The 25313-nt window shown below is 36.9% G+C and overlaps 1 long non-coding RNA gene across 1 annotated transcript; it reads left to right on the forward strand.

Moving 5' to 3' along the window:
- The first annotated feature begins 3958 nt into the window (after window positions 1–3958).
- Window positions 3959–24769, forward strand: LOC123632239. The gene is made up of 4 exons (XR_006733308.1): window positions 3959–4054; window positions 4768–4827; window positions 11661–11748; window positions 24282–24769. It is a non-coding gene; the product is annotated as an uncharacterized LOC123632239 (long non-coding RNA).
- The last annotated feature ends 544 nt before the right edge of the window (window positions 24770–25313 follow it).

The following is a 25313-nucleotide window of genomic DNA, read 5'->3' on the forward strand; positions in this document are numbered from 1 at the left end:
TGAGAGAAAAGATCATTTACACTATTGTTCTTCAAAACACAAAGGTGACTTTGAAGTATTTGTTTCCTTACAGCCCTTCTGTGAGACATGGCAAATTATCTTGTATTTTTGTTTTTTTTCCCAAATAAGGAAACTGAGTCATAAACTGATTTGCTCATTGTTAAATAAAAAGCTTTGATCTCCTATATTTACAACTGCTGCTTAATTATAAAGTTTTTAAAAAGCTGCTATCACTGACATCATAATTTTCTGAATAAAAGCCAAGTGCCTTAACAAAAAAAAAAGATACAGCTTCCCACAGTGCTCTGTTGTACACAAACTAAACTAGTTCTAGTTTAGTAATTATAATAAGCTGGGTTTATGGCTTCACCATCTTCCTATTCATAGTAACTGCTGTTCTCAGGGTGGTGGGGGTATGAGTGACTGATGCCTCCTTGGTTGTTGTAGATAAGTCTGGAGCAGAAGCTGTGGGGCAGCATCAGTTTACCATTGTAGAAACTGTCCCGGAATAGATAGAAGGAATGTCAATATTATTCTTGCAGCAGCTATTATAGGTTCTAGGATAGTACCTCATATTTGCATGTTTATGGTTTTCAAAGGTTTTGTTGCATATCCTCTTAGAATTTGAAGACCTTGGAGATCAAGTAGCCAGATGACTTGATTTTACAGACAAAGAGCTAAAACCCATGAGGTCAGTTGTCCTCTCTAGGATCATACATAAGCCTATGGAGACCAAGGGCTAAAGTCCAGGAATCCTGACTATTTTACTCCATGACCTCATGCTATCTTAGTACATGTATCATATTTGATCCTCATAACATCCATGTGATATGGGAACTGCTATCTATACTTGCTTTATAAACAGGAGACATGGCTCCAAGGAGTTTCATGACACCCCAACCAAAGTCTCAAAGCTTATTGAGGACAAAATTTGGTTTGGTACCCAGGTTTTGTTCAAAATTTTAGAAGTCATCCAAAGGGATTTCTACTGAGAAACGCTTGTACTATTTCAGTTTATCTGTGTGTTATCTATTAAGGATCAGTTGGAACAAACATTGGTTAAATGTCTTGAAAATCTATGAAACTAGTATGGTTTGTATTAAATTATAACTTCCAATAACCTGAAAGATTTCATTATGTTACTAATTTTGCACAGTAGTTATTATTGGATAACCTAAGTCATTCTGCTTATGGTTATTTTTGAGATCCTGGACTTAAAGCTATCATTCTAAAATAAAGCCATAAAAAATTCAGCTTTTGTTTTTAAACTGCACTTTTGCCACATTATTCCTTTGTTTTCCCAAACATTCTAAATTTTGTTTATATTTTCTGGCCACTTGAGGATTCTTGCCACTCCTAATCAAGACTTTACAACAATCTGATTGTCTATTTATCTCACTGGTTGTCCTTCATTTATTCAGTCAATAAATATTTACCGAGCATCTTGTTCATGGCAGGCATTATTGCAAGAGTTAGGAAAGAGTACTGACAGAATTAGAAAAAGTGTCTGTCCTCCAGTTAGTTTATGGTTGGGAGAGACATTGAACAAATAAGTTATAATTTATTTGCTAAATTAGTTAAAAGAATAATTTGTATTTGTTCACTGAATAAATTTATAACTTGTCAGGTGTGAAAATTGTAAAGGGTGAAAAGGAAGCTGGGGAAAGAGACAGGGCTTACTGAAGAGAGGGATTGCTGTTTGACACACTGTGGTCAGGGAAGGTGTCTAGGATGGGAAACTGAAGGAGCGAGCCACGTAGAGATCTGAGGGAACAGCACATTGAGGAAACCAAGGTAGGACTATGTGCAACATTTTCAAGGTAGAACAAAACATAACGAAAGGGGAAATGAGGTCAGAGGGAGCCAGAACCCACAGGGAAGGTCTTGTGGGCCCCATCTTAAGGGCATTGGATAAGTGACAGGAGGAGTCATTGAAAGGGTTAGAGCAGAGGAATAACTAAAAAAATGTTACATTTCAAAACGTCTGTGTTGACTGCCTTATGAAAATAAACTGGAGGGGACAGGGGTAGAAGAAGCAGAGCTCAGCTAGGAGGTGACCAGGAAGAATCCATGCCATAAATGACGGTGGCTTAGGAGAGATCATCAAATTCTGGTCATATTTTGATGATAAAGATGAGAGGATCTATTCAAAGGTTTGATGTGGAATGTCAAAGAAAGAAAGCAATCAAAGATGTCTGCAAGATTTTTGGCCTGAAAAGCTATAAGGATGGCATAGTCCTTTTCTAGAAAAAAACTGATAGAGGAAATTTTTTTTTTGATGGTGGACAATCAGAAATTTATTTTTTGACATCTTATGTTCGAGATGCCTACATACAATTGGAGATTTTGAGAATATAGTTGGGTTATAGAATCAAGTGGGATATGTTCATGAATGGAAATGATTATTTGGGACTGTTCAGGCTCAAGTCAGTGGCAAGGCAGTGAGGATAAGCATAGAAGTTGGAGGATTCAGTGTTTTTGTTAAGATAGGGAGAGATGAGGTCTCATATAGACCACTGAGAAGAAATGGCCAGTAAGGAAGGATGTGTTCTCTCGGAAGTCAGATGAAGGAAGAATTTTAAGGAACAAACAATTAATTAGATTTGCCTTTTAATTTGCTTTTTAATCAAACACAATGTTACAGGATTGGTTCAAAACGAACACTAAGGTTATGTTGTTTAAGTATGATTACATATTTGTAAAAATTGCCTACTAAGAAAGATTAATGGGAGATTTATTTATAGTTCTGTTTTCATAGAATTACTGCTTGTATTTGTTTCTTTTCCAAATAATGGCTGGGCCTGAGAAGATTTGCTCTAATGTAATTTTGCATTCTCATAAAAAAAGGCAATAGGAATAACTCAATAATTCCAGAGACTGATTTTCCTAGAAAGGCAGTATATTGAAGTGCAAGGAACACAGGCTTTGGAGAAAGACCTACTGTGTGAACCCATGTTCCTTGCTCATATTAAATGGTGAGACCTTGGTCAAGCTCCTTTCCTTCTTAAAATGGAGATATTAATACCTACCTCTCAAGATTACTATGAAGATTAAATGAAAAAATTTAGGTAAAGTGCCTAGCACATTGTAAACAATATCAATCTCGAAGTCATTGAGTATCTTTCAAAATGATGACTTGCTTTGAAATAATTGCAGGGCATATTAGCATCTTCCTGTAGATATTCAAATCGTCTTGATTCTGAAATATTTGTTGTTCTTGTAATGGATGGATTTAGTACTTAAAATTTTATAGCGATTGTTTACTTTCTCCCAGTTTCAACTGTGGCATAAATAAATAAGCAGAATACCTCTTCTTACTCTATTTTCACTTAGCTATTCTGGCAAAGTCTACCAATCTGGGAAAAGTAATTTTTTCATCCTGAGACTTTGTTCAACCCAGCTGGAAGATGTGAGTAAGATATACCTCCCTGAAACAGCTGTTGCCTTCAAGATGAGGGGGAATTCTCCAAAAAGAATATGTTTTTAAAACATAAATAATATGATGGTGTGACCATTTTAAGTACTCTGTATTCTCTCTAAATTATTCTTTTGAGCACACCCAAGTGAATAAGGAACATGAGTGGATGTTTATCTCATCTCAATCTCACAAAGCAATTGTAATATGAATTCAGATGATGGATCTACAATCTATTATGAAATGAAAGAAAATTTATCTTCAGAAGAAACCTGAAGGAGGATAAGTTTCTAATTAGATGCTGTTTGCTCTCAATGGTGCTTTTTCGTCCCTGGGGTGAATAAGTTCCATTGTCACCAAGATACGCTATCATTCAATTGGTGTCCCTGCCCTCTCCAGGCCCCACAGCACAGTCCAGCAGGGACTAGACCTGGATCGCCTCAGAGCTCATTAATGTGGAACTTCTGTTGACTATAGACATAGCTTTGGTTAAACTTAAAATTCTCTTTTCTATCACCTAAGACATCGGTCTTACTGCTTCCAGTGTGCACGTAGCAAAAGAGATCAAAGATAACAAAGCCAAAAAATCTAAAGTAGACTTCAAGCATGAAAGAGAAAAACGTTCTCTTTCTAATCTAGGTAAGACTAAAAATAAAGGTGAAAAAATAAAACTTTCATTGAAAAAAAAGAGGGAAAGAATTTCTGTAATCATCAGTTCTCATCAGCTGAATTTGAGATCTACATGATTTCCTTGCTATATATTTAAAAATTAGAATGAACTGCTACATTTGGAGTGGGGGACTTTTTATCTGAGTAAATGCAATATTACTTAAACAGTTTTTAAAAGTTATAATTAGTGTGGAATAATGAAAATATATATTGAGTATCAATTCATAGGAAATATTTTGTTAAGGAACAAGAAGGTAATTAATTGGAGAATAAAATATTTCTCTTGTATTCCAAAGGAGAGGTCTGTGCCTTTCCTTAAACACTAAATAGAATTAGAATATAAATTTTATATTCATGCTAGACAGATGGCTCTTTAATTCAAAAGTGTCTATTGAGTGGCTGCCATGTGCAATACTCTGTACTAGACACTGATATTATAATAATAAATAAAAAATAATCTCTTCATCAAAGGAGATAGGTTTCTAGTTGGCTTGGACAAAATCTCAAATGAACTAATAAAAGGATAACAGACAAATTAGCTGTAAGACAGAATTAAGTGAACAAATCAAGGTGCACACAAGAAAAAGCAGTTGTTGAAGGCTGTCAAAAAATGAAATATTTCTGGTTAATGAAATAGCTCAAGCAAAGCGATGGGGTTGTAAAAATTCTTAATTTGTTTACAGAATGAAGAATGGACTTGAGTAGCCGGAGCATGGGGTCATTGGAAGAATGAAATAAGAAAGGTATGATTGGTAACCTAGAGATATCTGCATGTCATCTGGAAGAGTCTGGATTTAATCCTATATAAACTTGGAAAGCTATTTTGGGTAGCAGTGTGTCTAGTTATCGTTAAGAAGAGATTGTTAAGACTATATATGAATTCATCATCAGACAAAAATGTAATTTGCCATGTTAACTCTAAATGATGAAGTGTAGATAATTTTTTTTTTGATATAAGTTCAGTCTGCTCTGAGTTCTTCCTTCCTCTTAAAATTCCAAACTGAATTTAATATTCTTTCCTGACATTTAAAATTACTTCTGTTCCGAACAGGGATAGGAATACCATTAGCATAGTGTTTTGTGGAATGTTTAGATACATTTGGCATATTGTCTTCTCAGTACTAAACTTATTCCGTAGCCTCTGTCTTTACCAGCTGGGTTTACTGATTTTTTCACCCAAAGTATATCCTACCTTTCATTCTTGGTACATCCTAAAATAAAACAAATCTCTCAACTCACATTTCTTCTGTTCTACTGAAGTTTGTTATTCAGAGGTTGTTGATCACTGGGGTCTTTGTCTGCCAACAATACCCAGAATCTAGTGCCCTCGACTAGCACCAGCCCAGCAAATGTATTGCTAGCTCCTCTTCTTATCACTCCTTGCTGTCACAGCCTTGGGATTAGAAATCCCTCCCTTAACCTCATGCCAATGACCAAGGCTTTGCTTCCTTGGGATCTAGGGACCTAGACCAAAGGACCTTGGCTGCCTCTTATTCCATTTCATTTGTAATTCCTGCCCAAGTCCTGTTCCTGTATTATCTGACTACAGCCACAGCCAATCTTTGTAGCTAGGAGAGTTCATTGACTGTACCTCCTTATTGAGTAATATCTCTTGTCAAATCCTCCAATAAAAGGTTTTTATTACTTCTTGCATTTTCCCATTGTTGTTAGGGACCATTTTACCTCATATATGAGTATCTGTACATAATAGTCAGTGCAACTGTAGTCTCCTAAAATATACAAAATTGGAAACTTTTCATGGAAAATCGACAAAATATGAACTTTTGCACTACATGAATTAACATGATGATCAAAGGCTGTTTAGTCTGCATTTAGGCTTGAAGGAATCAGAATTTCAATGGTTTCCCTTAACTTAAACAAGCAAGTGAACATCTGCACTGCTATGTTCTATAGCAGGCTGTATGTTGAGGTGACTTATTTCTCCTCATGTCCTGTCATCACCTGGCTTCCCAGCCAGAGTTCAAATTGTAGTTAATCACAGGAATATGCCAGGAATGAAAACAGGAAGAGACAAAAAACAGGTCAATTGATTGTTGATTGGTCTGCTAGCTAATCCCATAGCAAAACGAAGATCTCTCTTACATTTTAGGGATTTAATTTGTTCAGCCAAAAATAGAGGAAGAAAGGTCAAGAAGGACAGAATACTCAAGGGAAAAAATACAAGAACAATTTTTTAAAACATTAAATCTCAACTGTATTTTCTCTATGTATTGCTAAATGTTGATTTTAGAATCTTAAATGTCATAGCATATGCTGGACTAATCAACTGTTGTGGTTCCCAAACCTGGAGGATTTTGGGTTTCCTAACAGACCTCTGGAATGAAGATGTCCCCATGGTGGTGCTCTGGAATCTGTGTTTTTAATAAGCTCCCCAGGTGATATGAATAATAGTTATGGTAGGAAGTCCCCATACACAGTACAGAAGTATTAAAGTGATATTAATTTATATTATATATTTTACCTGATAGCTCCCTGTCTTAGTGTGTTTAGGCTGCTAAACAAAATAGACTGAATGGCTTATAAACCATAAAAATTTATTTCTCATGATTCTAGAGGCTGAGAAGTCCAAAATCAAAACATTGACAGATTTGGTATGGCCCACTTTGATTCATAAACAGCCATGTTCTTGCTTTGTCCTTTCATGGTAGGGAAAGGGAACATTTCAAGGTCTCTTTTGTAAGAGCACTAATCCCTTTCATGAGGACTGAGCCAAATCACTCACTTACAAAAGCTTCCACTTCCCAATACTATCACAGTTAGGGTTCAAATTTCAGCGTACGAATCTTGGGGGTACAAAAATACTAGTTTATAATCCTTTTTAGATTTTTCTTTCAGAACCAGGATTGTGCTTTACATATGAGTCAATTGTGTTGATTGTTGATAGGTTTTTAAGTCACAATTTCCACTTCTCAGGACATTATGAAACAATTAGATAATCTGAGTGATGTTAGGACAGTGAGAGAGGTTAGTGAAAAACATGAGAAAATCTGATGAGGGAGCAGAAAAGGAAGTTTGCAAACATTTGTAGAAACCAGAAGAATGGTTTTATTTTTGTGTAAAATAATGGGTTTTGCCTAGGGGAGTTGGTGAAGCAGGAATTGTACATTTATCAGTAATTACAAAACTGATTATAATTTATACTTATTGTAGACAGAAAATTCAAGCTATGTCACAATGAAAATGTCAATATCATCACGATGGTTGTTATGTTTATAGTTTTTAAAATTTGAATCTAATAATATAAGACGGGAGAGTCCTGATAAAAGTTTCAGAGGATCCTATTTGTTCACTGATCTCACCAGACACAGACACAAGGAGAGATGAGGATAGGCAGGGAGCAGTTAGGGTGGGAGGAGGACAGATCCAGTAAAATTTACCCCTGAGCTTCAACTATTGCCCTAAACACCAGTTGAAGAATTCTGCTTCAGAACCTGTGCAGGTGAGTCATTTAAGACCAAAAACCATAACCTAAAAGAATAAAGAGACTTAGTCCTCCAGACTAATATACCACGTAATTTAAGAGGGTAAAACAATCTTCCCACTCACTGGACCTCCTGGTATAGGAAACAGAATTTTAAATCCTCTCACTGCAAAAGCCCAAGAAGTTACATAGATTATCTCCCATCATAGTTTAACACTACCAGGCAAATGCAAACCAAGCAAGGTTCATCTCAATTTCAGAGAGCACCAGAAGGGCATTTAACGCTTGCCTAATTATATTATTCTAGTTTTTCACAGCCCTTGCTGAAAGATAAATCTCTTAGCTATTTAATTTAAATCATCTCCTTAGAGCATTAGCTTATTTTTTCCTTAAACTCCCTTAGTGGAGATGGGGAACAGCTGGTCAACTCACTTCTCAGTGGTATTTATGACTATGCTGTTTTCTTTTAAAATTCAAGGACTCTAAGCAAGAGTTTTTAGAGACTTTCACCTTAATTCAGGTTTCTTTTTTTTTCTCCTTTTTTTTGATATAAACACTCATATAAATAGAGCTGAATGGATAACTTATACGAGACTTATTTTCATCTGGATTTCAGGTCTATTTATCTAAGCTTTAACACATTAGGAAAACGATTAAAAATATGTGCAATCCTTTTGAATTGGCATTTAATTATTAATAGTAATGATTAAAAGGCCTGTGGAGTCCAAACATTAGGCAGTCAGCCCATCTGTTGCACACTTGAATTTCTTATTAGGTACAAAGAGTTTCTAGGCAAATTGCTTTTGTCATTCTGAAATGCAATGAACAGATCATCAGTCCTTAGCTTCATTCTCTTCTTCTATTTCACTATTTTTTTCTCAGTCCTAAGGATTTTCCATTTCTTTTATTTTTTCTGGCAATCTTGCCATTTTACTTACCTCTTATCACTTAAAGTCCCCTTAGTCGTTTCCCTCTTTATGCTTTTTTTTAGGAGAGGTTTACTTACTGTATCCTTTTACTCTATTGAAATACTACCTACACAGTAACATATTGGTAAATATTGAAAGTAAACTGACAATGTACTCTGTAGTGATTAAGGAAAATAAGGGGAGGCTGAAGTTGAATTCATTTATTATTTGTTCACTAAGCCCTGGCACTACCCTCAGCTCCCGTCTTTAGGAAGCATACACAGCTGTTTCCTATCTTTTTCACATAGTAGATGTGGAGGCTTCCCCCTTTCCCTTTATTTTTCCCTCTAACAGCAATAAAATATTTTTCTGGGGGAATGTACAGACAGAGAAATAGAGGAATCTTGGTGAAGACAAAGCACTACAACTCGATCCTTAAAGTCCATCGAATCTGAGATTGCCCAAGAAAGGCAAATGAAACCACCTAAACTTAACAGTTGGCCATTTAGGGTCATCAGGTGGGGTGCTGTGGTGGTGTTAAGTCTGGCTCTAAGGTTTCCAGTGTGACTTAGTGGGTGAGAGCAGCTTGCTATGGGTGACAATCACCTGGGAGGGTTGCATACTATGTAAATGCTCCCTTGGAGAATTCTTACTCAGTGTGAAATTATAAATTAATGTATGGCAGTTCAATTTTGATGTCTTAATGAATGGTATCAAATGAATGGTGTGCTAAATGTCCTAAATAATATCCCTGCCTAAACACAATAGGACATCATGCTGTACTGGGAGATTTTTCCCTCCTCCAAATGGTAATTTAGGAAATGAGCCATAAGCTCTATGTGCACAAGTGTACCATAAAAAGCCCATTAACTAAGGTGCAAGTGAAATGGATCTGACTACCATGTGTCCAGCATGCCATCTCAAAAGGTGCCACTTAATAGCATTCCTGACATCACCTTGAACCCCCAATGAGAAGGGAAAATGGGAAGAAGGGGGAGATTTTTTTTTCCACACTTAGCAAATCAAGGGGAGTTTTGTCTAAAGTAAAGCAAAGCAAAGTCAGGATTGAAAAAGCAACAACATGATATAACTTGGTCTTCTTCCAGAATCAGCGAGAGTCCTCGCCAAAAGGTAAGAAACAGTATCTGAAATGTTTGAAAGGCAGGGGCCCTGCCAGCCCTCATCCACAAGGTTACTTGAGACGGGGATGCGGAGTTCCTGAATGATTGGCACGACTTGTTGCCATTATCAGTTAAGGGTTAGAGCGCTCACTTGATATGCCTGGCCATTTTACCCAGTGCCAGAAAGGCAGCACCTCTCCATGGTTGAGAATGTATGAGGTCTGTGTAACGCAGCTGACTCAATAGTGGCTCTAAATGCATCACAGGTTTGGTAGAATTTTCTTGACCACAGCTATTGGCCCTAAGCCTAAGCCACCGATGGCGTGCCAGTCATCACATGATCTGGTCATTTATGATTATCTCTCCCTCCAGTCAAATGGAACGTATGAGGGGCTTCTCACTCTCTGGACGGTCCACACAAAATGCAACATTTGGAGATGGAGAGTCCTGCTCAAACTGTCATGCACTGGATTGTGGGGGCGGCATGCAGACAGTGTCCCATCTGACAGCAACATTGGTTCATTTTTCCTCTGAACCTTGACTCTTTTCTGGACCACCAGAATACAGAGGGAGTGCAGTGTGCGACAGGTCACACATGGGTGCTGGGAGAATGTCCAGTTTGCATCCCTGCTCACTTCTCCTGCCTTCTGTGTGAATTCAAAACAGGGTGGGGCTGTAGAAATGAAGGCAACAGCAGATAAGATGATGATAAAATCAAAGGCATTTTGCTCTTTCTTCCCTCCTACTCACCACCTAAATAGATAGAAGCTAAAAATATAGGGTTTTAGCTAAGAAATAATATTCCAGGTCCTCTTGGTAAATAGATCATTTCTTTGTGGGGAGGGCTGCACTAATTTCTTTAGGTAACTGATATACCCATTTTAGGACCATGCCTTCTATATCTAGTAAGACATATGACCCTGAACAATAACCTCTCTCATTCATTATTGCATGTTGTATTTGACACATATGTAAGGACCAGGAACTAAGCTAGGCTCCAGGGATACAGTAGTTTTATGATGAACTTATTAAAATAACTACATTATCTTAGAGAGACTGACCTTACAAATGAATTAAAAGTAAAGATTTTCTTCTTCTTCCTCCTCCTCCTCCTCTTCCTCCTCTCTTGTTTCTAATGGGAGATTGACTCAAGTTACACAAGACTTTAAATGATAGACTGAAGCTTCACTCCATAGGCAGCATGATGTAGGGACCAGTGAACACACTGTTAATTTTGAGGTAAATTTGTTGCTTTTTATAAAAATTTTTATGCAAAATATTATTTAGAGTTCATAGCCTTAGAATATTTGGAAGTTATGTTAGAGAAAATTTATCCAGCTTTCCCAATTTAGAGATGAAAAGTTGAGATCTAGAGAGATTCAAATGAAACTTTTGATGAAAATAGTGGACTGATGCACATATTTCATTATGCTAACAACAGAAAACCTACTTGGAAGATTATGAAAGGATACACAAAGACAAAGAATGGAAAAACCAAGGGCAACAATATTTAGGAAGCTAGAAAGCAGATGGCTGAGTGGTAATGGACTTGACAGATTTTAGAAAACTATATCGTAAGTCAGCAATAGAAAGAGCAGAGAAGCAACTGGATTGACGTCCCAGAACTTCCCAAAGCTGAGGGATTGGTGGTATCAGTTACCCCTGCAGTGGAGATTACAGTGGCAATAAACAACAGAAGCCCCGTTGTCATCTCCATGGATGGATGATTCACATGTTGGAAAAAAATCAAATAAACGAATATTTTAAAGGGATAACTGGAATAAGAACTGAGAAATATGGTTCACCATACTGAATTTTATTCATTGTGTTTAGGTGTGGTGTGTGTTTGTGTGTGTGTGTGTGTGTGTGTGTGTGTGTGTGTGTGCGTGAGAAAGAGAAAGAGATTCTTAGTAATAGATGATGATAAAAAAAAACTATGACATACCACAAAGGTTATTATGAAACTTTGAGTTATATGAAAACTAAAAAGTAATTTCTGTTAAAATGCTTAGGCATTACTTGCAAAACAAATTTTTGGAGTGAATATATTGATGATTTTTTTCTTTTATTGTGGGTTGATTTTGAGGCTGCTTTTTTCTTGCAAGATCACAGAGCTCCTGGAAGAGGTCTAATTTATGGACTGACTGAGAGAACTCTGAAAACCGGGCAGCCGACCGCCAGCTGTGGCTCCATGTAAGTTACAAGGCTCTCTGGGAGCAAAGAGCCAAGTCTACTTTGGGACTCACAGGTCTCTGGGGTTATAATTCTCACATGAAAAGGGAAGAAGAAGGCTATTTCAAAACTGAAGTTTGTTTTAATTTCCTCACAGAAGAGCCTGAACATGAAAGGAAAAAAAAAAAAACCTAGTTATTTACAAGATATTAATAAAGTGGTGAAGTATTTAAAGACCAGATAAACCCAAGATTATTAAAGTGAAAATATTATCATTATGGAAAAATAACTCCTCCACTGTACCATGACCATAACCAAATTCTGGAATTTCAAAGCAGAACAAATGGAAGGCAAGAAAGCAGAGAGGGAGAGAAGGAGAGAGGGAAGGCAAACAGAGGGCAGAGATAGCGAAGGGACATGGGGAACAGACCCACTTCCTGAAAACCCGGCTAAATGCAGAAGCTGCAGCACTGAGATAAACTTAGGAGACACACAGGGAAGGAAAAGAAATTTGTATTTGTGTGGGGAGGGCTGGGGATGAGAGGGGAAAGGGGACCACTACTAACTAAATAAAGGTATGCATGGGGACTCAGAACCACATTTAGAACTGTCATCTATATACTTTGCAGAGTAATTTTTATAGACTATACATGTTGTAAATGATACACTTTGTGACCGTTTGTGGCATGTCCTCTAGGTAATCTCAGATTTATGCCTGCTGTCCCAGTTTAATTATTAATAGTACCCCCTTCACTTTGAAAAGTGTCTTGGCAAGGATAGTAAATTGTATGAGCACCATAGTCCCAGGGCCCTTCTGGTCCCAGGAAAGAAAGCTGAAGTCACTTTGGAAGGAATGAGCGAGAAGGTTTGGGTAGAGAAGGTGGGGTTTTCACTGAAGACAATTTTAAAGAAATTCCTTGGTTCTGTTTGATAAGGACCAAGAAATAAAATAATGAAGTATGAATTCTAGAAAAGTACATGGTCTAAGAAAATATTAAAGTGATATGCCTTTGGGGCAAATTGAAAGTTCACTGATAGTGATGTAGTTTATAATTCTTAGGATCATTGTTATTTGTTAGACTGAATCTTAGCCCAGGAAACTATCTTAAAACACTCCATGAAGTAATTACAGAAGTGTAATTTCTCTTTTGTTTTTTGACTTTATTAAGATGAAATTTTAGTTCATGGTCATAACATAGAATAAAAATCAAAATTTCCTATTTATACTTTTTTTCCTCAAACATCATTACTTGTTTTCATGTAAAAGTATGTCTTTATTATAGTCACTTGTAAATCAACTGTGCTTGAACCAGTAGAAAAAAGGGTTATCTTTTAAAGTCTTTGGTTAAGGTCAAAGCTCTAATTACGTAATAACCACAGATAAACCTATAAACTAAAAGACAATAATAGATATGTCATTCATTACATTCTACTGTGAACTTTAGCTAGAATTTGCTCTGCCACTGAAATGTTGGTATTAGGGTTACTGACTTCTGATTTACCTGGGACATTCTCCCTTTTGGAACTGAAAAGTCTCACATCCAAGGAAATCTCTCAGCTCTTGACAAACTGAGACAATTATTTACCCTAATTCATACATCATCAAATTATTACAAAAGGATCAATAAAGTATCTCAATGTTTAAAAAGTTTTCACAAATATCCAAACTCTTACTGATGATCTAAAATATTAAAGTGCATTTTTTTCTTGGTTAATTTCTTATTTGCAGTTTGTTATTAACAGCTTCAGAACCATAGGTGCCAAAAATTTTTTATAAAAGGCCACCCTTATGTAGTTCCAAGCCAGGTCCAGTTAGAAAGAGCCAGAAATTTTCAGGCCAATTCTGAAGACTTAAAAGGTTCAGATAGTTCGGATAAGCTTTGGACAAGCAGCCAAATTCTGGAAGCATATCTGAACTCTCTCCAAATCACAAACCTTTTGAGGTTTGCTTCTCCTTAGTCCAAAGCCACTGCAATAGCTGACAGCCTCTTCACAGCTTTACATGAGCAATAATGAGTATGAGATTATTGGAGGCGCCAAGTCACGCCATCGCCTCATTGTTTGGATAATAAAGTTCAGAAGTACTGAGGATAATCTCACTAGAGAGACAGAGACCAACTTTTACTTATCATTCTTGTGTTCACTTCCTTTTTAGCTAATTAAACCTTAGTTCTTCACAGGAAATAAAATTTTGCAACCTCCATAATAGTTTGGCTTGGTAATATTGTATATATCTTTCCCGGTTTGTCTGGAAAAACAGGAAAAGAGAGGTGCCAGTGTGAAGACCCAAAATAGCTAGTTATCTTTTAAATTAGCAGATTTTTCATTTGCATGTGGCCAGGGCTGGCTGTGCCATCAGGTCAACAGGGATGCCTGCCCTGGATCTCTGTCTAGAAGGCTTTAGAGAGAAGGCGAGAGGAATGGGGGCACGAAGGAAGATGGGGGAGACTTTTTAGAAGAACTACAAGTCAGCCATTTCTATGGGTGTCCTTCAGGCTCCTTTATGTGGCCATACATAAACCTCCAGACAGGCCAGGTAGGAGGTTACAGACTGTGCTTGTTATAAGGAGGAGGGGACTATTAAGGCAAACCCATTTTCAGATTTTAGTCATATTTAAGGAATATGGGAGTTGTCTATTTCTATCCCCTTCACAGGGAATCTGAATCCATACTGACATGTAGCCCACAACTTACTGTTTCTTGTCCACTCAAAGCATAATGAGGAAGAGACAAGATGACAGATATTATAGGACTAGAACCTTCCACAAAGTCCCACACGATATTATGAACTCTATTTCAAAAACAATCTGCATAAATCTTGTTTTCTAATGTATTTCTGAAGAAAGATGAGGCAAGGAAAAAGTAGAGGAAGATAAGATTTGTAGATACAATTTCATATAATTAACACATTTAATCTATCACTTGGAATTTTACATATGGAATCCAGTAAAAATTAACAAATGTTCATACAAGATAACAAACTGCCAAGTAATGTGCTAATTAAACAGATTTGGTGGAATAAAGAGGTGGAATAAATATGCTAAAATTAGAAAGGAACTCGGCTGGAACTAGTACATTTCTTTATTTCTATACTTTGTACATTTCTTTATTTCTATACTTTGGAAAATCCTGTGATTCTGTCACCCTCAATGGTTATATTATTTAATAATAAAGATTTATTATAATTTTTGGCCTATTATATGACTAAAACCATTTTATTTCTTGGTAGTGGTATTTAAGCTTAGAAACAATGGCATCCTAAAGTATAAGAAAACCATCTTATTTTGTGTAATAAGTGGATTTTGAGAAAGTATTAAATCAACTTACTATAAATTGAATAACAGATTGCTATTTGAAAGAAATTTTTAGGAAATTCTGTTATAAAATAGGTATCTTTTTGTGGCATGCCCAATTACTTCCTAAGTTTTCTCTTTTTGTGATAATTCTAGATTTTTGTGTCTTGGATTTATGAAGAAAGAGACAAATTTTAGATGAGTATAAGACATGTACACTCATAGGAAACTTAAGAAAATAGTTTGTCGTCATAGCAAAAAAATAGCATTCATTTAAGAATTTAGGTGCTTAACACCATTAAAGTAATATTATCTTTGAAGAAGAATGTGTAAGAATTTAGATATCTGAATGGACCCTGTAACCCATTAGCAAAATTCAACTTGTGAACTTGTGGAAGAGAACAGGCCATTAGATAATAAACATCAAGATTGGAAGAATGGTTAATGTCAAATGAAGCCAATATATTTTAAGACTATAATAATTAAGAATCAAAGATGTTTGAATCCTAATGATGTTAAATGAGAAATTGCAATGCTTGGAAAATTAATTTTTAATAAATATTTACAGGTTGTAGGCTGCATGAACTAGATGATGTGTTTTAATATGAATAGCAATTTTAGCTGAGCTGCTTCCAGTAGAAGGTACTAACCTTCTATGAAAGGCAGAGGGAGCACTGAAAGGAAGATCTTAACTCCAGTAAACACATTTTTATTTTTGCAAAGTGTTTATAACATTTTGGGAAAAGTGTTTGTATAACAGGGGTAAAAGTGGGGCTGGGTGTTAGAGGCCCCCTCCAAAATTTATCTCCATTGGCTGGAAAAATCTAATAATGGTGATGTTGGTTGCTACTAACAATAAAATGGAGGGAGAGGTGCCCATTCAGTTTCCTTATCTCCCTATTGGCCGGATATTTCAGGTTAATACTCTGGCCCCTCCCACTGCTCTGAGGTCCTCAGGCCAGCAGGTCAGGAGGCTGAGGATGCTGGAGATTCACACCTCTTAATAAATTTGTGTTTCCTCCATGCAACTGTAATTGGGACTAATTTCAGATAATGTGTTAAGAGCCAATAATGGGTGCTTTTCCCAATATTTTTTCCTATTACAGCCTTGTGGTGGGGAAGACATTTTGGGCTGAAGAAGAGGAATGGGAAGAAAAAGGTGAGGGAGAAGCCAGGTTTTTTTCCGTTTTAACTGCAACACACAATATGGGTAAGGCTGACTCTATTAGGATCATTAAATGTTAGAGCTGAAGAACACTAAGATATTATGTAGCTCAACCTGTTCATTTTAGAATTGATGAAACAGAAGCCTGGAAAGGTCAGGCAATTTTGTTGCAAAAATAAGTTAATGGTTGGACAGGGACAAGACCTAGGCCTCCTTAACCCCATTCTGGTGTGCTATACAGGACATTGAGCCATTTTATCTTTTTCGAGGTCATAATTTTCAGAAAAATTTTGTCCTGATCAGATTCTCCACACAATTTTTAACAAATCCAGACTGCTGGGAACATTCAGTGAAGACATACTTATTATTCCATAACCTTTAATACAGAAATATTCTTCCCTGGATATTGCCTATTCTACCCTGTGGTAAGGTTGATAAAGCAACATTATCTGTTTAGTATGTGGTTAAATTAATTGTTTACAAAAGAAAATGATTATGAAAAATAAAATAATAATTTTTGATTATAATTATGATTATCATTAATATATGCATCATATATGGTTAAATATTACAACAGTATTACATATAATTATAATTACATGGTTTTATATCATCCCGTTGAGTTACATTTTCTTATTTTAAAAAATCAGTAAATATATGTTAAAATATATTTTGTAACATAACTCAACAAACTCCCAATGCATGTAAGTATATAATGGGCTAGAATGTTAAAATGTAAGCTTATTTCTCTCTCTCTCTCTCTCTCTCTCACTCACCCCAGACTATTGAAAGTTTATTCAGCTGTTTTTGATGTCTTCAACTACTCTTTTTAGCCATCTGTTGAATTTTTTTCTTTTATAAAAATAGACTGAACTTGTGCACACAGCATTTGGGTAAAATAATTATTTTGACTTCTTGTTGATTACATATGAAGAGAATTTAGGCTTCAAATTTAACAAGCATATCAGGAATATTCATTCTCAGCATCTAGCAGACAATGGTGTAAATTTTTTTACCCTTTCTGTGCGGACAGCATTATTCACTACAAGCACCATTAGAGAACCAAGTGTCAACGAACCCAGCAGTGAACCGACAGTTACTTAAACAGCACATGATCCAAAGCTGTTTGAGGAATGCCAAATGCTCCTTTTTTCAACAAGTTCATTTCATCCAAGGAAAAATATCATTTCATTTAAAGATTTATATTTATGAACATGTTATGAATGTTCTGGATGTTCCCTGTAATATTTTATGAAAGATACAGATGCGTTTCCAAGAATCATGAGGCAAGCCGGCTGGCCAAGGAGACAGTTTGGCCCTTAGTGGGCAGATCCACGGGATGGAGGGAGTGATCTGAGCCCTGGAGAGAGATTACACTCGCTTGGCAGTGGGGTGTGCTGACCCTCCACCTGACAGTGCTCTGTGGTCTCCCCTTTGTTCTGACTGCTTCCTCTCCACTCCCCCACCACCACCCCACGGGTAGTGGGAAGAGGCCAGCTGCTTGGGAAAATAATCAGGAGAATCAGTCCCAGGAGCCCTTCCCAATAGTCCAGGTTGGAGGCCAACCACCTGAAAAGGTTGTTAGCCAAGAAGTACTTCTCCTACTCTCTGGTGACCTGCTCTCTGGAGCTGGTTGAGAGGAGAAGGCCAAGAACAGCAGAAGGCTGTCCCACAGAGAGGGAGGGATGGAAGCTGAAAGACAATTCAGGAATCTACAACAAATTCCCCTCCTTTCTTAGGGTTTGTATACTTATCTATCATTCCAGTAGAAATACATTTGCTGTCATTGGGACTTTTCTCCTAACTTTAATTTTAGATGTTTTCTTTCATTTCCTGGCTTGATTGACTTGCTTGTCTAAAGCATGTGGCTAACTAAGTAAAGGGGATAAAAAACTGGTCCCTGGAAGGATCTGTCAATGTTCCCCAGAATTCTTTGTATTTATATGGCTGGAGTCTGCATCTGCAACCCTGGCCAACTTTCCTCAATGCCATGTGGTTGAGTGGAAGAGTAGCCATGAAAAGATGGTGAAAGGTTAAGCATGATCATTGCCCATCTTGGAGAAAGCAACTTAGTGTGTCCCTTCCTCATAGTAGGTGACTTAGCTTGAGTCCCTCAGGAAGCAGAGCCTGAGACAAGGGCTTTTATGTAGGTAGCTTATTTTGGCAAATGATGCAAAGAAATGAGAGTGGGGAACCAGGAAAAGTAAGACAGGGAAGGAGGGAAAGACTAGGCCTGTTAATCAGCTGATCACCCCTTGGACTCTATCCTGTTGGGAAACTTCTGAAGAGCCTTATAGAATGCACCTCACAACTGCCTGAGGAGCTGAGCAGGACATACTTACTCACCACTTCTATTCCCTGAAAGCAAGGTTTTTCTCTCCCTTGTACATTCAAGTTCATGTGCTCAATAATGGCTGAGAGGTTCAGCAGGCAATCCACATAGCAGCTGCAGAGAAGCCCTGGGATAGAGTGTGAGAGAGAGGCGGTGCTGCTGAGGTGGGTGCTGTCAGAATACACCCTTGTGCCCCTGGGTGCTCAGCCATGTCTGGACTTAAAAAGTGCACCCAGTGAGCGTGAGGTGTGGCACAGGATGGGTCCCAAACAAGGGGCTTCTGCATTGCCTGGTGGGTCTATCTCCAGTTCATTCACCCTCTGAACTCTGACTGTTGCATGCCTTTTCCTCTCTTCTCAGATCTTTAAGTAATGCCTTCTACCCCTACACTCTACTGTCACTCTCAAATTAAGACCTTGTTTTGAATTTTATGTAGAAAACAGGATTAATCAAAAGATCCATTCCTCATCTTTCTACCACCAAATCTAGGGTCCTACATGCACCAGGACTTTCATACTCTGCCTTTATGTCTCTTATTATAGATGAGCTTCTATGCTTTTATCCTAAGCCAAACTCTCCACTGGTGCTCCAGATCCTTTCCTCTCTCACCTACTGAAGGTCTTTACTTTCATGCTTTCTCTCTCTTGCATCATTGGTTTTTCCCTCTTTACTGGATCATTCCCATCAGGATGCCAACATGCTATAATACTTTCAGTCTTGATAATAAAACAATCCTATATCTCCATGCCTCTATCTAGGTAGTGGCCCATTTCTCTGCAGCATTTTTTAGGCAAACTACTTTAAAACCCTGTATTTACTTTGTGTTCATACCCCTTCACCTCTCATTTTCTCTTGAACATGTCTCCAGTCTGGTGTTTATTCCTAGCACTGTATTGTAATCAACTTGTCAAGCTTACCAACCTCCAATTTACCAAATCTAATGGTCAATTTCCAATCTTTTCGTTCTTGACTTCTTGATACTATTCAGCCTAGTGAATCTACATGGTTGATCTGTCCTTTTATGAAATGTTTCTTTCTCTTAGATTATAGGACTGTAGATGTAGTAGGTTTGATATTGGAGTACCTATGGCTCACTCTTCAAATGACTCAGTTTTCTTTACCATCATTCCTTGAGTGATCTCATCTAGACATGTGGTTTTAAATAGCATCTATATGCTGCTTGTTCCTAAATTTATACTTTCTCTTCTGACTTATCCTCTGAACTTTTATCTAAAATTGTCAACTACCTACTCAGTATATCCACTTTGCTGGCTAATAGGTGTCTCAAAGTTAACACATCCAAAAGAGAACCCTTGGATTCCTGCCCCAACTAGTGTCAGTGTTTCCAAACTTTATAGAAAGCTCTACTATTCACCAGCTGCTTAGGCCAAAAACCTAAGGGACATTCTTTTTTCCTCTCTGCAATAGCCTCAAAACTGATCTCTGCTCCTGCTTTTACTTCCCATCAGTATATTCTCCTCTCTGGAGCCAGAGGAACTTTCTAAAAGTATAATTCAAATCATGTTACTTCCTGCTGTAAACTGTCCAATGGTTTCCCAGCACGTTCAGATAAAATCTGTTAGCTTGCACAGTAATGTATGATCTGGTCTCTGGCTATCTCTTCAGTGGTGTCTCCTACATCCTACCCCTTACTACACTTCAACTGTGCTGGTCTCCTTGCTATTCCTTGAACATGCCATGCTTGTTCTTACCCCAGATCCTCTGTATTTGCTGTTTCCTCCACATGGGATGCTTTTCCCCAGAGTTTTAACAGCTGGTTCACTTGCTTCATTCAGGTCTTTGCTCACATATCATCTTCTTCAAGAAGTCTTTCCTTAATATCTTTACTAGAATCCTACACATACTCACCTCTAGTTATGTTTTACCAAACTCCTTTATATGTCTTTATTTTGTCTCAGTACTTACTACTTTCTGATATATATGTTTGCTTATTCATTTATTCTCTGTCTCCATCACTGAAAGATAAACTTACAAAAGGCCATCAAAGCAGGGCATTGTGTTAGTCACCCTTGACATGGCCAATATATACAGCGATATAGGACCTAAGAGGAACTCAGTAATATTCAGAACAAATGAAGAAAGACCTTAACTGAAAATATTACTATCAAGTTATCACCGTCACTTATTTAGGCTAATAGATAGCCTCAAAATCCTCCTTATATAAAAACCCATCCATTTGATGGAAGTATACAAATTTCTATAATACAGAAAAGAGAAAATATAAAGTTGCATAGAGTTTAAAAGTATTAGAAATATTTTTATTCTCTAATATATTATGAATGATTAAAAAATAGCCACATACACTTTTGGAGAGTCCCGTGAATACAGAGATTAATTAGACCTGTTTTCTAGTTACCTGAGTTCTTACATACACACAAGAACAATGGTTTCTCAGAGTTTAGTTCCCAACCAGCAGCACCGGCCCCTCTTCCAGCCCCTTCCCTCCACCTCAGCTTTGTGGCAAAGGCTCTTAGACCCTTGTGTCTGCTCAAGATCCTTGGCTGATCTGTTGTCTTCTTGATGCCTGAGAACTCATGGCTGGTCTTTCCTAGCACTAGAATAATAAGATCAAATATCCAAAGGAATTGGTAGAGGAAGGGAAATCAAAGCTTGTGGCCTATTTATTTTTAGGTCAATTTAGCCTAATTAAAAAGAGCTTCCCTTGTAGATAGCCTGACTTGTCAGAGTTCTCAATGAAGTCTGGAGTGAAACCCCTAGTTTGGTCTTATGCTCTATATTCATGTTTTCCTCAGGGACTTAATGAGGAAGAACAACTAGATCTGTGTGCTTGTTATTCTCTATTTATTTTCTCATAAGTGTCAACACCACCCCACTTTGACAAGATTACATTTTCTTACAGCCAGCCCCTACTTCACTTTGACATAAAAAGGTACAAACACTGGGAAAAAAAAAAAATTCTTATTAACGGAATGTGATGAATTTCAATTCTTCCATTCATTCTTCATTTATTTGTCCAATCCTTGCCATATACAAGGAACCATGCTAAGCACTGAATATAGAGGATTGCACAGGATCAGCATGGTCTCTGCTCTTGTGGAGCTTACATTATAGAAGAGGAGATAGATCTTCAAATCATTTTAAATCAGAAGATATATACTGCCCAAAGAGAAGAACTTATATACCAGATGAACCTGACCTTAAATGAGTAGGAAATGATCAAGAATGGTAGGGGTGCTACGAAGGACAAAGAAGGAAACAAAAGGGATGGTAGGCTTGTAGTAAAAAGGAACAGAAAGAAGACACAAGAATCTGGAGTGAAAAGAGCAAGGGAAGAAAGGCCCATAATGAGCCTAGACAAATGCAATGAGGCAGATCCATGCAAGCTTGTAGACTGTGTTAGGGATTTGTGTTTTATCTGAAGAAGTACTAGAAGTTATTATAGTAAGTCTTAACTTTTTTTGAGATTATGTTATTAGAAGTAAAAATAAAATGGGATATATTAGGATATGTCTCAAAATGTCAGATACAGGTAATGGTGATTATGGTATGGAAAGATAATAATGTCTAAAAAAAATAGAAATTCAAGTAAATTTATTTACTCTGAAGTTTAATTTGCCAGCAAGTACCAAAGATCATCTTTTATCTTTTACTGTTTTGAAAGGCAGGTGATTTATAGTCACAAGACCCTCTGAAATTGAAGCGAGAAGTGAAGTTGAGGAATTTATTACTCCCTGGAAAGAGACAGACACTAATTGTGGAAAATGCAAACTCCATTGAATTCATAATGAAGCCACATTTCAACAACTCATGGACAGATAACAGATGATAAAAATATTTTTTTACAATTTCTCTCTTCTACATTATAGAATAATTTTCTATCTGCAGTAATTTCATGATATGATCATTAAAAACTTTTACATGAAATCCTAAATATATATATATTAACTATATAATAAACATATATATTAATACTATACTTTAACTTTTAACCTTGATTGTACTAAGAGTTAACTGTACTTTTCTCTTTTTATATCATTTTTTCAGATTAAACAATCTTCAGTTATATTGAGGCATTATATTAAAACCCCTTTTTCAAGTTTCTATCATAAGTTGTATATTTAGTAAAAATCTAAGCAGCAATTTTCTCAAAACACTAATCGATTTAGTGATTTCAATGTCCACTCCTAAGACTTAGAGGTATGAAACTTAAGGAACAATTACTTTAGCAGTTTTGCTTCCATACATAGTTCCATTGTCCCAAGAATTCTGAGAGCTTGGGATAATTTCCCAACCAGGAACATTGGGGTTACTTGGCCAGAAGTCAGGAAAGGCAAAAGCAAGGCAGAAATTGAGTGAATGAAAAGTCAGCACAGTAGAGCTTGTAGAAACCAGGACATGGAGAAAAAAGTACATGGCCAAAGTCAAAAGCAAGTGGTAAGGTGGTAAAATAGAGGGCATGAAATTACCATTAAGGAAGCAGCGTGAATCATAGAAACACGGTACCAGAAACAAGAGGACTTGAAAAGAACTCAGTGCTGGCAACAAAAGCAAAAATAAACAAATGGGACTACATCAAACTAAAAAGCTTCTGAACAGCAAGGGAAACAATTAACAAAATGAAACAGCAACCTACAGAATGGAGAAAATATTTACAAACCACGTATTATATCTGATAAGGGGTTAATACCCAATATTCACACATACACATGCACATACACACATATACACAATGAAATATTACTTGGCTATAATAAAGAAGAAAATCTTATTTGTGGCAACACAGATGAACCTGGACGACATGATGCTAAGTGAAATAAGCCAGTCACAGCAGGGTAATAGGTGGAATCTAGAAAGTCAAACTCATAGAAGCAGAGAGTAGAACAGTGATTGCTGGGGGGGGGGCGGGGGGGGAGGGTAGGAGAAATGGGAAGATGTTGGTCAAAGGGTGCAAACTTTCCAGTTGTAAGATGAATTTATAAGATAAATAAGTTCTGGAATCCAATGTACATCATGGTGACTACTTAAAAAAAAAAGAACTCAGTGCCTGTTGTGGTTGACAAGACAGAGCATCTGCCATGACCCCTTGTAAACTCCACTCATGATGTCCTCTGGGGATCACATTGTCCTTTTCCTGCTTCTGGGCTAGGCGATCACAGAAGAAATCAAATATTCAGGTAGTTAGTTGAACCCAAAGCTGACCTAGACTTCCTGAGCATAAGAATGGCCTAAATAGCTGATGGCCTGCATGCTGTTACATCACCACGAGTGTGAAAAGAAGCTAAACTATTCCTATCCAAAGTAACAATAATATCAATTTACTATGGTCAAAACCCAGCTCCAGTCTTTCTTGAGGTAACATAAAGAGGAAAATTTTATTTTGAAATCTTTAAATTTATTTTAGTGTTACTCTGATTTGGTCTTTGCAATAAATTAGGAATTCACTCTGATTTTGAGGCTTCTCATTACCCTCCAGCTCTTCCTATTTACCCATAATTAAAATTCTAGCCAGCTGCCCACTGTAATTCTCAACCTTATTCAGCACAGCAATCGTTTTGTTTTTTGCAAAGATTTTACCTTGATGTGGTCTCCAGGATGCCACAAGTGTCTATCTTATTACATTTGCTGATATTTGGAAACTGTATGATTCACTAAAAATGATTCAATTGTGCTTTTCGAGTTCCTTCTTTCTTTAAGGAGCTCTTGTGGGACTTTCTCTCTGCCAGTTCATTCCCCCTGTGAAGAGAATGGGAACTAATCACTTGGTATCACACTTCTTTCATAGGGATTCAAGTGTTAAGGTGTTTGAATGCTGCCATGTATGTGACACAGAAGAAGCATCAAGTGAGTCTTCAAGGATATGTTGGGCCTCGTGCTTTCTAGCGATTGGAATACTGCTCTGTACTTGATCCGGGCACCACAGAATTTGATGAACAATAATATACTAATTTGGGGACTTTCTTCTCAGTCAAACCATGGATGGCCTTGGATTTTATTCCAAGCATTTTTTCTGTATCTTATTCTAGGAAGTTTTAGATTAGCTAAAAATATGTGTAAACAACTTTGAAGATTTTGTTTTCTGTAATTAGTGTAATTTTTTGCACTCTCTGTTCCCCTCCTTGAAGATAAAAAGTTTGTTGAGATCTGTGAGTTGTTAGGAGATAATTGTGCCTTTAACTTTTTTTTGTATCATTTTAAAGAGAAGTTTCAAACCAAAAAATGAACTATAATAACAACGTTAAGTAGAAGATTTCTTGCAAGTTGATTTAGTGAAAAAACCCTCTATACTATACCTTTTATTTATGAAATATTTAAATTGCTAGATGCTTTTTTATGTTTCGTTTCTATTAAGTTCTTTAAAAAAGGAAAATAAATTAATCTCTGTAAAACTATTTTTAGGAGTATCTCTTGTTTACTGGGTGCTTTATCCATCAACACACACCTACACTATTTCTATGTCTTAGATATCTTATTCTTTCTGACCCTTCAGAAATTTATGGTCAAGAAATGGATAAGATTTCTGGCACTTTTATGTGAATACGCAGTAAGCAAGAAACAGTGAATTTAAGAAGCACTTTCCCATTTAGGATTTAACTAAAGTGTGCTCTGTTCTGCTGCTTCCTGGCATGTTGATTGACCCAATTCTAACAGCAGGGATTAAACCAGACATTCTCAAACTAAATCTTAGAGTCAAGGTCTTTTATTTTATTTCAGAAGGTGGGAGAGAAAAGAAGGGGCCTGGGAATGAAATCCACGTTGCTCTGGGGATGTATTTTTTCCCTGAAACAATTTCACATAAGCCTACTTTATTAAAACA

Source organism: Lemur catta, chromosome 2 (genome assembly GCF_020740605.2).
Source record: "Lemur catta isolate mLemCat1 chromosome 2, mLemCat1.pri, whole genome shotgun sequence".
NCBI lineage: Eukaryota > Metazoa > Chordata > Mammalia > Primates > Lemuridae > Lemur > Lemur catta.